The sequence below is a fragment of the Muntiacus reevesi genome, chromosome X (assembly GCF_963930625.1).
Source record: "Muntiacus reevesi chromosome X, mMunRee1.1, whole genome shotgun sequence".
Taxonomy (NCBI): domain Eukaryota; kingdom Metazoa; phylum Chordata; class Mammalia; order Artiodactyla; family Cervidae; genus Muntiacus; species Muntiacus reevesi.
The window spans coordinates 54,311,726-54,322,474 of NC_089271.1; positions in this window are offsets into that span (position 1 = coordinate 54,311,726).

Sequence of the window (10,749 nt, forward strand, 5' to 3'; positions counted from 1 at the left end):
ACAGTTGTATTATATTCTGACCATTATGTTGTTAGACTTTGGGTCCTATTAATAACCTCTAGAGAATACTTTTTTGCTTGGTTTGTTGGTTTAGCTAGAAATCAACCTGGTTGTTCAGTCACTCAGTCATGTTTCACTGTTTGTAACCCCATGGACTGCAGCACTCCAGGCTTCCCTGTCCTTCACAATCTCCCACAGTGTGCTCAAGCTCATGTCTGTTGACTTGGTGATACCATCCAATCACCTCATCCTCTGTCATCCCCTTCAATCTTTCCCAGCATCAGAGTCTTTTCCAATGAGTTGGCTCTTCACGTCAGGTAGCCAAAGTATTGGAGCTTTAGTTTCAGCATCAATCCTTCCAATGAACCTGGTTATGTTTAAATCCTGTTTCATCTTTGGATGATTATTCTATTTTTAGTTCAATTTGCAAAGAAATTGGTAGGGTGTTTTGACTGTTTCATACATGTACCTCTCAGGGTTAAGTCTTAGACTTGAGTGGTGGTTGATGGCATAGTTAAGTTTAAAGTATCTTACTGTGCTGCTTCAGGTGTATCCTGTGTATATGCAACTTAACAATAAACCTGAAATATATGGAAATTTCATTCCCAGAATTATGATATTCCCTTCTTGCACACTCTCCTCTCCAAGATTCCTCTCTCCATAGTCTCTGACTTCCAAGGGCTCCTGTAACTAATCTTCTGTCCAGAAACATAGAGTCTCTATTGGGTTTGTAATTATGTGTGCCACCACAGGGGAATTCAGTGGATGACAATTTTCTCTGCGAATGACATAGGGCTTTCAGGTAAGACATCACCTCTTCTTTCCCATATAACAGCTGTTATTGAGAAGCTGCTCTTTTTGAAAAATGGGCTCTATTTGAAGGACAAAACAGAAAAAGCAGCTCCATTCCCCAAGTTCTTTAAACTTCCTCATCCATTCTGTACTGTCTTGTACTATTATTGCTTAGGTCACATTCTCCATCTTCACCAATGGATATTTGGAAAGATAGAACCCAATCTTGTTGGTTTCAAAGAACCTTTTAGTTTTGACCAAGAATACTTTATAGGGGGACTTCCCTGGTGGTCCAATGATTAAGACTCTGCACTCCCGATATAGTGGGCACGGGTTTGATCCCTAGTTGAGGAACTAAGATCCTGCATGGCACACAGCATGGCCAATTTTTTAAAAATAGACAAAATGTTTAAAATCCCAGGAAGTAAACAGTTGTTATTTTCTAAAGAATACTTATATGGATGCTATGCCCTGTAAAGGGAAAGTGTGAAAGTGAAAGTTGCTCAATTGTGTCTGACTCTTTGTGACCTCATGGGCTGTAGCCTGCCAGGCTCTTCTGTCCATGGAATTCTCCAGGCAAGAATACTGGAGTGGGTAGCTGTTCCCTTCTCCATAGGACCTTCCCAACCCAGGGATCTAACCCAGGTTTCCCACAATGCAGGCAGATTCTTTACCATCTGAGCCACCAGGGAAGCACAAGAAAACTGAAGTGGGTATCCCATCCTTTCTCAGGGGATCTTCATGACCCAGGGATCAATATGGAGTCTCCTGCATTGCAGGTGGATTCTTTACCAATTGAGCTACCAGGAAAGCCCTGTGAAGTGCCTATATTTCACATGCTGTGAAATGGAAAATGATCCATTGCACTCAGATTCTTAACTTCATGACAAAAAATTGTATCTAGTAGTATAATAAAATCATTTCCATTTTGAAATAGTTAAATGTTCTAAAATTTCCTCAGTATTAAAAGCTAATTTGAAAAAAATATCCCTTTACATAAGCCTACAGCAGCTGGCTCCTCCCCATGTGGAAGTCTTTGAGCTAGAATTTAAACATTGTAACCTTTCCCCCACCTCCAGTATCTACAATAGCCTTTCTGAGAATAATTCTGATGACCACTAATTTTTTATCTATTGCAATTTAAAGTATTTATCTTTCTTCTGGAACACACTAACAACAGTGAATGTCATAAAACTTGCTTTTAAAACAAAATAATCTCTTGTGTCCAAGGGCAAGTTGCAAATGGAAATCTGTGGCTAAGCATAAAATATACTTTTAAAGAACAATACAGTTGTGTCTCAGTATCTAGTTCACTTCACCAAACTTGGAATCCAAGGTTCTACTATTTTTCCTAAATATGATACTAGAGCATAGAAATTTTGTTGACAAAATGTGTAGCTCCAGGACAGACTCAGGCAGGAGGCACAGAAATAATTTAAGAAATGTTAATAGTGTCTATTCATTCCTAACAGCCTGGATGGACACACATACATGCATGTGTGCACATTACAGCAAAAGAATCTCAAATAAATTCAATGCTGGTAATGTTTGTTTCTATTTTGGAAGATGCTGTGTTAAGCAAACAGGGATGTCTGAAACCTCTGGACACTGATTTTAAACCAATTACCTCTGAACTGATTTTCACAGAAATATTGATACCAACACTTACAAACTATATAGGATATACCAGCACTGCTTTAAGTACTTCATGTGCATGGATTAACTTAATCCTCACTGCTGTGTAGGCACTATTACTTTTTAAATGTCACACAGGAATACATGGGGTACCTTAGTCAATTGACACAGCCAGCAAATGCTGATGCTTAGATATCAACCTGAGCATTTGTCTGATCGCTGTATCTATGATCTTAGCCTACAGTATGCTCTTTCCTTCTTATTTGTGAAAAGAAGAAACAGGAAAATATTTTTATATAGAAGTACAGACATGATAAGAACCTCACACTTTCCCTTATTAAAACATTCTCTTTCCATCTCCTTCCCTACCACAGTCTATCAAAACCATGTTATGTGATGTTGCGTGCATGTGTGCTCAGTCGTGTCTTACTCTTTGAGACCCCATGGACTGTAGCCCGCTAGGCTCCTCTGTCCATAGATTTCTATATGCAAGAATACTGCTGTGGGTTCCCATTTCCTCCTCCAGGGGATCTTCCCGACCCAGGGATCAAACCCACGTCTCCTGTGTCTCCTGCATTGGCAGGCAGATTCTTTACCTCTGAGCCATCATTCTTGCCCACAACCTCACAAAATGTCTTGGTTGTCAGGTTATCTGGAAGGGGTGTTTTAGGAAAATGGATCCTAAGTTCATTCGTAAGGTGGGGATGGAGAAAGGAGTAGTGATGGAACATAGATGGTTGTTCAGTTCAGTTCAGTTCAGTTCAGTCGCTCAGTCGTATGTGACTCTTTGTGACCCCATGAACTGCAGCACGCCAGGCCTCCCTGTCCATCACCAACTCCTAGAGTTTCCCAAACTCATGTCCATTGAGTCAGTGATGCCATCCAACCATCTCATCCTCTGTCGTCCCCTTCTCCTCCCACCCTAACTCTTTCCCAGCATCAGGGTCTTTTCAAATGAGTCAGTTCTTCACATCAGGGGCCCAAAGTAGTGGAGTGTAAGCTTCAACATCAGTCTTTCCAATGAACACCCAGGACTGATCTCCTTTAGGATGGACTTGTTGGATCTCCTTGCAGTCCAAGGGACTCTCAAGAGTCTTCTCCAACACCACAGTTCAAAAGCATCAATTCCTTGGCACTCAGCTTTCTTTATAATCCAAATCTCACATCCATACATGACCACTGGAAAAACCATAGCCTTGACTAGATGGACATTTATTGACAAAGTAATGTATCTGTTTTTTAATATGCTGTCTAGGTTGGTCATAACTTTTCTTCCATGGAGTAAGCGTCTTTTAATTTCATGGCTGCAATTACCATCTGCAGTGATTTTGGAGCCTAGAAAAATAAAGTCTGTTGCTGTTTCCACTGTTTCCCCATCTATTTGCTATGAAGTGATGGGACCGGATGATCTTAGTTTTCTGAATGTCGATCTTTAACCCAACCTTTTCACTCTCTTCTTTCACTATCATCAAGAGGCTCTTTAGGTATTCTTCACTTTCTGCGATAAGGGTAGTTTCATCTGCATATCTGAGGTTATTGATATTTCTCCCGGCCATCTTGATTCCAGCTTGTGCTTCTTACAGCCCAGCGTTTCTCATGATGTACTCTGCATATAAGTTGAATAAGCAGGATGACAATATACAAAGGAACCTTGACGTACTCCTTTTCTGATTTGAAACCAGTCTGTTCCATGTCCAGTTCTAACTCTTGCTTCCTGACCTGCATACAGGTTTCTCAAGAGGCAGGTGAGGTTGTCTGGTATTCCCATCTCTTTCAGAATTTTCCACAGTTTATTGTGATCCACACAGTCAAAGGCTTTGGCATAGTCAATAAAGCAGAAATAGATATTTTTCTGGAACTCTCTTGCTTTTTCGATGATCCAGCAGATGTTGGCAGTTTGATCTCTGGTTCCTCTGCCTTTTCTAAAACCAGCCGGAACATCTGGTTCATGTATTCCTGAAGCCTGACTTGGAGAATTTTGAGCATTACATTACTAGTGTGTGAGATTAGTGCAATTCTGTGGTAGTTTGAGCATTCTTTGGCATTGGCTTTCTTTGGGATTGGAATGAAAACTGACCTTTTCCAGTTCTGTGGCCACTGCTGAGTTTTCCAAATTTGCTGACATATTGAGTGCAGCACTTTCACAGCTTCATCTTTCAGGATTTGAAATAGCTCAACTGGAATTCCATCACCTCCACTAGGTTTGTTTGCAGTGATGCTTCCTAAGGCCCATTTGACGTCACATTCCAGGATGTCTGGTTCCAGGTGAGTGATAACACCATCGTGATTATCTGGGTCATGAAGATCGTTTTTGTATAGTTCTTCTGTGTATTCTTGCCACCTCTTCTTAATATCTTCTGCTTTTGTTAGGTCCATACCATTTCTGTCTTTTATTGAGCCCATCTTTGCATGAAATGTTTGCTTGGTATCTCTAATTTTCATGAAGAGATCTCTAGTCTTTCCCATTCTATTGTTTTCCTCTATTTCTTTGCATTGATCAGTGAGGAAGGCTTTCTCATGTCTCCTTGCTATTCTTTGGAACTCTTCATTCAAATGGGTATATCTTCCTTTTCTCATTTGCTTTTCGCTTCCCTTCTTTTCACAGCTATTTGTAAGGCCTCCTCAGACAGCCATTTTGCTTTTTTGCATTTCTTTTTCTTGGGGATGGTCTTGATCTCTGTCTCCTGTACAATGTCACGAACTTCCGTCCATAGTTCACGAGGCACTCTGTCTATCTGATCTAGTCCCTTAAATCTATTTCTCACTTCCACTGTACAATCATAAAGGATTTGATTTAGGTCATACCTGAATGGTCTAATGGTTTCCCCTACTTTCTTCAATTTAAGTCTGAATTTGGCAATAAGGAGTACATGATATGAGCCACAGTCAGCTCCCAGTCTTGTTTTTGCTGACTGTATAGAGTATCTCCATCTTTGGCTGCAAAGAATATAATCAATCTGATTTCAGTGTTGGCCATCTGGTGATGTCCATGTGTTTGCTATGACCAGTGCATTCTCTTGGCAAAACTCTATTCACCTCTGCCCTGCTTCATTCTGTACTCCAAGGCCAAATTTGTCTGTTACCCCAGGTGTTTCTTGACTTCCTACTTTTGTATTCTATTCCCCTATAATGAAAAGGGCATCTTTTTTGGGTGTCAGTTCTAAAAGGTCTTGTAGGTCTTCATAGAACTGTTCAACTTCAGCTTCTTCAGCATTACTGGTTGGGGCATAGACTTGAATTATAGTGATATTGAATGGTTTGCCTTGGAACCAAACAGAGATCATTCTGTCGGTTTTGAGACTGCATCCAAGTACTGCATTTCAGACTCTTGTTGACTATGATGGCTATTCCGTTTCTTCTAAGGGATTCCTGCCCACAGTAGTAGATATAATGGTCATCTGCATTATATTCACCCATTCCAGTCCATTTTATTTTGCTGATTACTAGAATGTTCACGTTTACTCTTGCCATCTTCTGTTTGACCACTTCCAATTTGCCTTGATTCATGAACCTAACATTCCAGGTTCCTATGCAGTATTGCTCTTCGCAGCCCTGGCTCTTGGTTCTATCATAAGTCACATCCACAACTGGGTGTTGTTTTTTCTTTGGCTCAGTCCTTTCATTCTTTCTGGAGTTATTTCTCCACTGATCTCCAGCCAGCATATTGGGCACCTACCGACCTGGAGAGTTCATCTTTCAGTGTCCTATCTTTTTGCCTTTTCATTCTGTTCATGGGGTTCTCAAGGCAAGAATAGTGAAGTGGTTTGCCCTTTCCTTCTCCAGTGGACCACATTCTGTCAGACCTCTCCACCATGACCCTTCTGTCTTGGGTGGTCCCACATGACATGGCTTAGTTGCATTGAGTTAGACGAGGCTGTGGTCCATGTGATCAGATCGGCTAGCTTTCTATGATTGTGGTTTCAGTCTGTCTACTCTCTGAGGCCCTTTCTCAGTGCCTACCGTCTTAGTTGGGTTTCTTTTACCCTGGATGTGGGATATCTCTTCACGGCTGCTCCAGCAAAGTGCAGTCGCTGCTCCTTACCTTGGCAGGGCAGGCTAAAGGGACAGTGGGAATCTCTATGTGATGAGTGTAATGGCTTAATGGTTTCCATCCCACACTAAGTATATACTACATCTTGAGATTCCCAAAATATTAGTTCCCTTGGCAACTGGACAGTGTCTGCAGAGTGGAGGGCTGCCACTCCCACAGTGGTGATTAGTGATGACAGGTGATTCATGAGGGAAAAGTACAGGAGGAAAAAGCACTGGGCATGAAGTTACAGCAAAGGGACAGATTGGAGAACCCACTTTTTTTTTTATTCTTTCCATGGCAGGCAGGGACTGGAGGCAGAAAGGGGTGGAAGGGTTGAAGGTGGTGGGCTTCTCTGTGTAACTGGCAATATATGTTATTTCTATTATAGTATGCTCATGTGGGAATAAATGATTCTTAATTTGAAGTTTTATGGATTAAAAAGATTTTATAGCATTCACTTGGTAAAGAATTTTGTAATTTTCCAAAGGAATTAAGTGTGTTGATCAATGTATTCTTAATTCATTTTTACCTAAGTGATAGCACACTGTACACACTGTTGTGTACCTTGCTGTTTGGAATTAGCACTGTAACCATAGACAACGAGAATAAAACCTAAATGTTCATCATTGTGGGTGGTGATTACATGAATTATAACCATGAAATTGGATATCATGGAAACATAAAAATGATGATGCAGGCATATATTATTTGACATAAAAAATATTCATCTTCTAAAGCCTAATAAAAAAGCAGCTTTTCAAATAGAGAAATGTGTGTGTGAGTGTGCATCCACATGGATAGTCAAAAGTTTGCAAAGATATATAAATAGAGTCATGGCTGACTGTGGATGTCTCTAAGTGATGGCATTATAAATGGTATATTTTGCCATTTTATGTGCGTTTTATTGTTTGTGTTTGCTACCATGTGAACAAATTGCACATTTGCTTGTTTTATTGCTGATTATAGATTTTTCACAGAATTAAAACTTCAGCAAATAACAAAAGGTATATGTTAAATTTCCCATCCCACTCTAGGTCCCTAGTGCCCCCCAACTCCCAGTTCTCATTCCTGGATTAGGGTACTTGAGATTTAAAAAATCAAAATATAAGTGGATTCTCATGATATGGTATGTGTGTGAGGAGGAATGGCTTCTCTGTAAGCCAACAAGCTCAGTGTACTAAAATAAGAGCTAGGAGAGAAATCTGATCTGTGTTCTAGCCAAGCTCTGTCTGACTTTCGGGGCCTCAGATACGCTGTCTGGAAAACTTGCCCCCTCCCAAACCTGCCTGTCTGTCTTTCACTGTCTTTTTAGGTCTCAGCTTATAAATCGCTTTAAGAGGCAACTCTACTCTTAGAGGAATTTCCATCCCATGCGGTGTCACAATATCCTGAATGTCTTGTATGTGAGCGAGCACTTATACTCTGTGACATAGTTTCTTCTTTGTTTTCTGTTTCTTTTAGCAGAAATCATGAACCCTGTTTACCTTGCTCAGTTATGCATCCTAGAATCTAACATTGTGCCTGGCAAGTGGGTTTAGGAATCTCAAAAACCGAGAGTAAAACTGTCCCCATCATTTCCTCATCATTCAACACAGATTAGAGCTGTTTGAAAGGACACAAAAGCAAGAGTTGAATTTTTAGTGATGGAAGATGATAGAAGCTCATTAGTAATATCCCAAATGGACCAAGATCTTATTCAGACCCATAAGAACGAAATTGGAAATAGAGTTTGGGATCTCTGCAAAGGGTTTTCTGGCTCCTCAGAAAAGACACACAGGAAGGAGTAGCCTTCTTTTTCTGATGAATGTGCCTAGACTTGATGCCTGGACCTCTTATTACAGAGGAAAGCATCCTGACTGAAGTATATTTTGATATAAGAAGACTCAGTTCTTGGACCCTCTGGAGACAGACATTAGCTTTCTGCCAGCTCCAGGGAATCTTTGCAGACTTGCTGAAAAGGAGCCAGCCCAAACTCTGGCTTCCCAAGGAACTGATCCAGGATTGTACAATTCCCTCCAGTGTCCACTGGAGGTTGCTACACCACTGCTGCTATCATCTACCATTTTTCAGTGAGAGTAAATGTGAAACATTTACAGCCTTTTTTTTTCTTTTTTCTTTTTAATTGAAGGATAATTGCTTTACAGTATTATGTTGGTTTATACCAAACATCAAAATGAATCAGCCACAGGTATACCTATGTCTCCTCCCTCTTGAACCTCCCTCCTACCTCCCTCCCCTTCCTACCCCTCTAAGGTTGTTATAGAGCCCCTGTTTGAGTTCCCTGAATCATACAGCAAATTCCCACTGGCTATCTGTTTTACATATGGTAAGGTATGTTTCCATGTTACTTTTTCATATATTCCACCCTCTCCTTCCTCCCTGCCCCTCCCCCTCCATGTCTGTAAGTCTGTTCTCTATGTCTGTCTCCATTGCTACCCTGCAATTAACTTCATCAGTACCATCTTTCTAGATTCCATATAGATGTGTTAGTATAAAATTTTGTTTCTCTTTCTGACTTACTTCACTCTGTATAATAGGCTCTAGGTTCATCTACCTCATTAGAACTGACTCAGATGCATTCCTTTTTATGACTGAGTAATATTCCATTGTACATATGAACCACAGATTCTTTATCCATTCATCTGTCAATGGACATCTAGGTTGCTTCCATACCTAACTATTGTAAATAGTGTTGTAGTGAAAATTGGGATACATTTGTCTTTTTCAGTTTTGGTTTCCTCAGGGTATATGCCTAGGAGTGGTTTTATTCCTAATTTTTAAGAAATCTCCATACTGTCTTCCTTAGTGGCTATATCAATTTACATTCCCATCAACAGTGCAAGAGGGTTCTCTTTTCTCCACATCCTCTTTGTCATTTATTGTTTGTAGACTTTTTGATGATGGCCATTCTGACTGGTGTTAAGTGGTACATCACTGTAGTTTTGATTTGTATTTCTCTAATAATGAGCACTGTTGAGCATCTTTTCATATGTTTGTTAGCCATCTTTGTATCTTATTTGGAGAAATGTCTCTTTAGGTCTTTTTCCCGCTGTTTGGGTTGTTTGTTTTTCTGATATTGAGTTGTATGAGCTGCTTGTATGTTTTGGAAATTAATTCTTCGTCAGTTCTTTCCTTTGCTATTATTTTCTCCCATTCTGAGGGTTGTTTTTTCACCTTGTTTATAATTTCCTTTGCTGTGCAAAAGCTTTTATGTTTAATTAGGTCCCTGTTGTTTATTGTTGTTGTTTTTATTTCCTTTACTGTAGGAGATGGATCATAGAGGATCTTGCTGTGATTTACATCATGGAGTGTTCTGCCTATGTTTTCCTCTAAGAGTTTTATAATTTCTGATCTTACATTTAGGTCTTTAGTCCACTTGGAGTTTATCATTGTGTGTGGTGTTAGGAAGTGTTTTAATTTCATTCTCTTACATGTGGTTGTCCAGCTTTCCCAGCAGCACTTATTGAAGAGGCTATCTTTGCCCCATTGTATATTCTTTCCTCCTTTGTCAAAAATAAGGTACCTATAGATGCATGGGTTTATCGTTGGACTTCCTATCTTGTTTCATTGGTCTTATTTCTGTTTTTGTGCCAGTACCATATTATCTTGATGACAGCCACTTTGTAGTATAGTCTGAAATCAGAAAGGTTGATTCCTCCAGCTCCATTCTTCTTTGTCAAGATTGCTTTTACAAGTGGTTGACCAGCTTTCCCAGCACCACTTGTTAAAGAGGTTCTCTTTTTTCCATTGTATATTCTTGCCTCCTTTGTCGAAGATAAGGTGTCCATAAGTACGTGGATTTATCTCTGGGTTTTCTATTTTGTTCCATTGATCTATATTTCTGTCTTTGTGCCAGTACCATACTGTCTTGATGACTGTGGCTTTGTCGTAGAGCCTGAACTCAGGCAGGTTGATTCCTCTAGTTCCATTCTTCTTTCTCATGATTGCTTTGGCTATTCAAGGTTTTTTGCATTTCCATACAAATTGTGAAATTATTTATTCTAGTGCTGTGAAGAATACCGTTGGTAGCTTGGTAGGGATTGCATTGAATCTATAGACTGCTTTGGGTAGTATAGTCATTTTCACAATATTGATTCTTCCAATCCATGAACACGGTATATTTCTCCATCTATTCGTGTCCTCTTTGATTTCTTTCATCAGTGTTTTATAGTTTTCTATGTATAGGTCTTTTGTTTCTTTAGGTAGATATACTCCTAAGTATTTTATTCTTTTTGTTGCAATGGTGAATGGTATTGTTTCCTTAATTTCTCTTTCTGTTTTCTCATTGT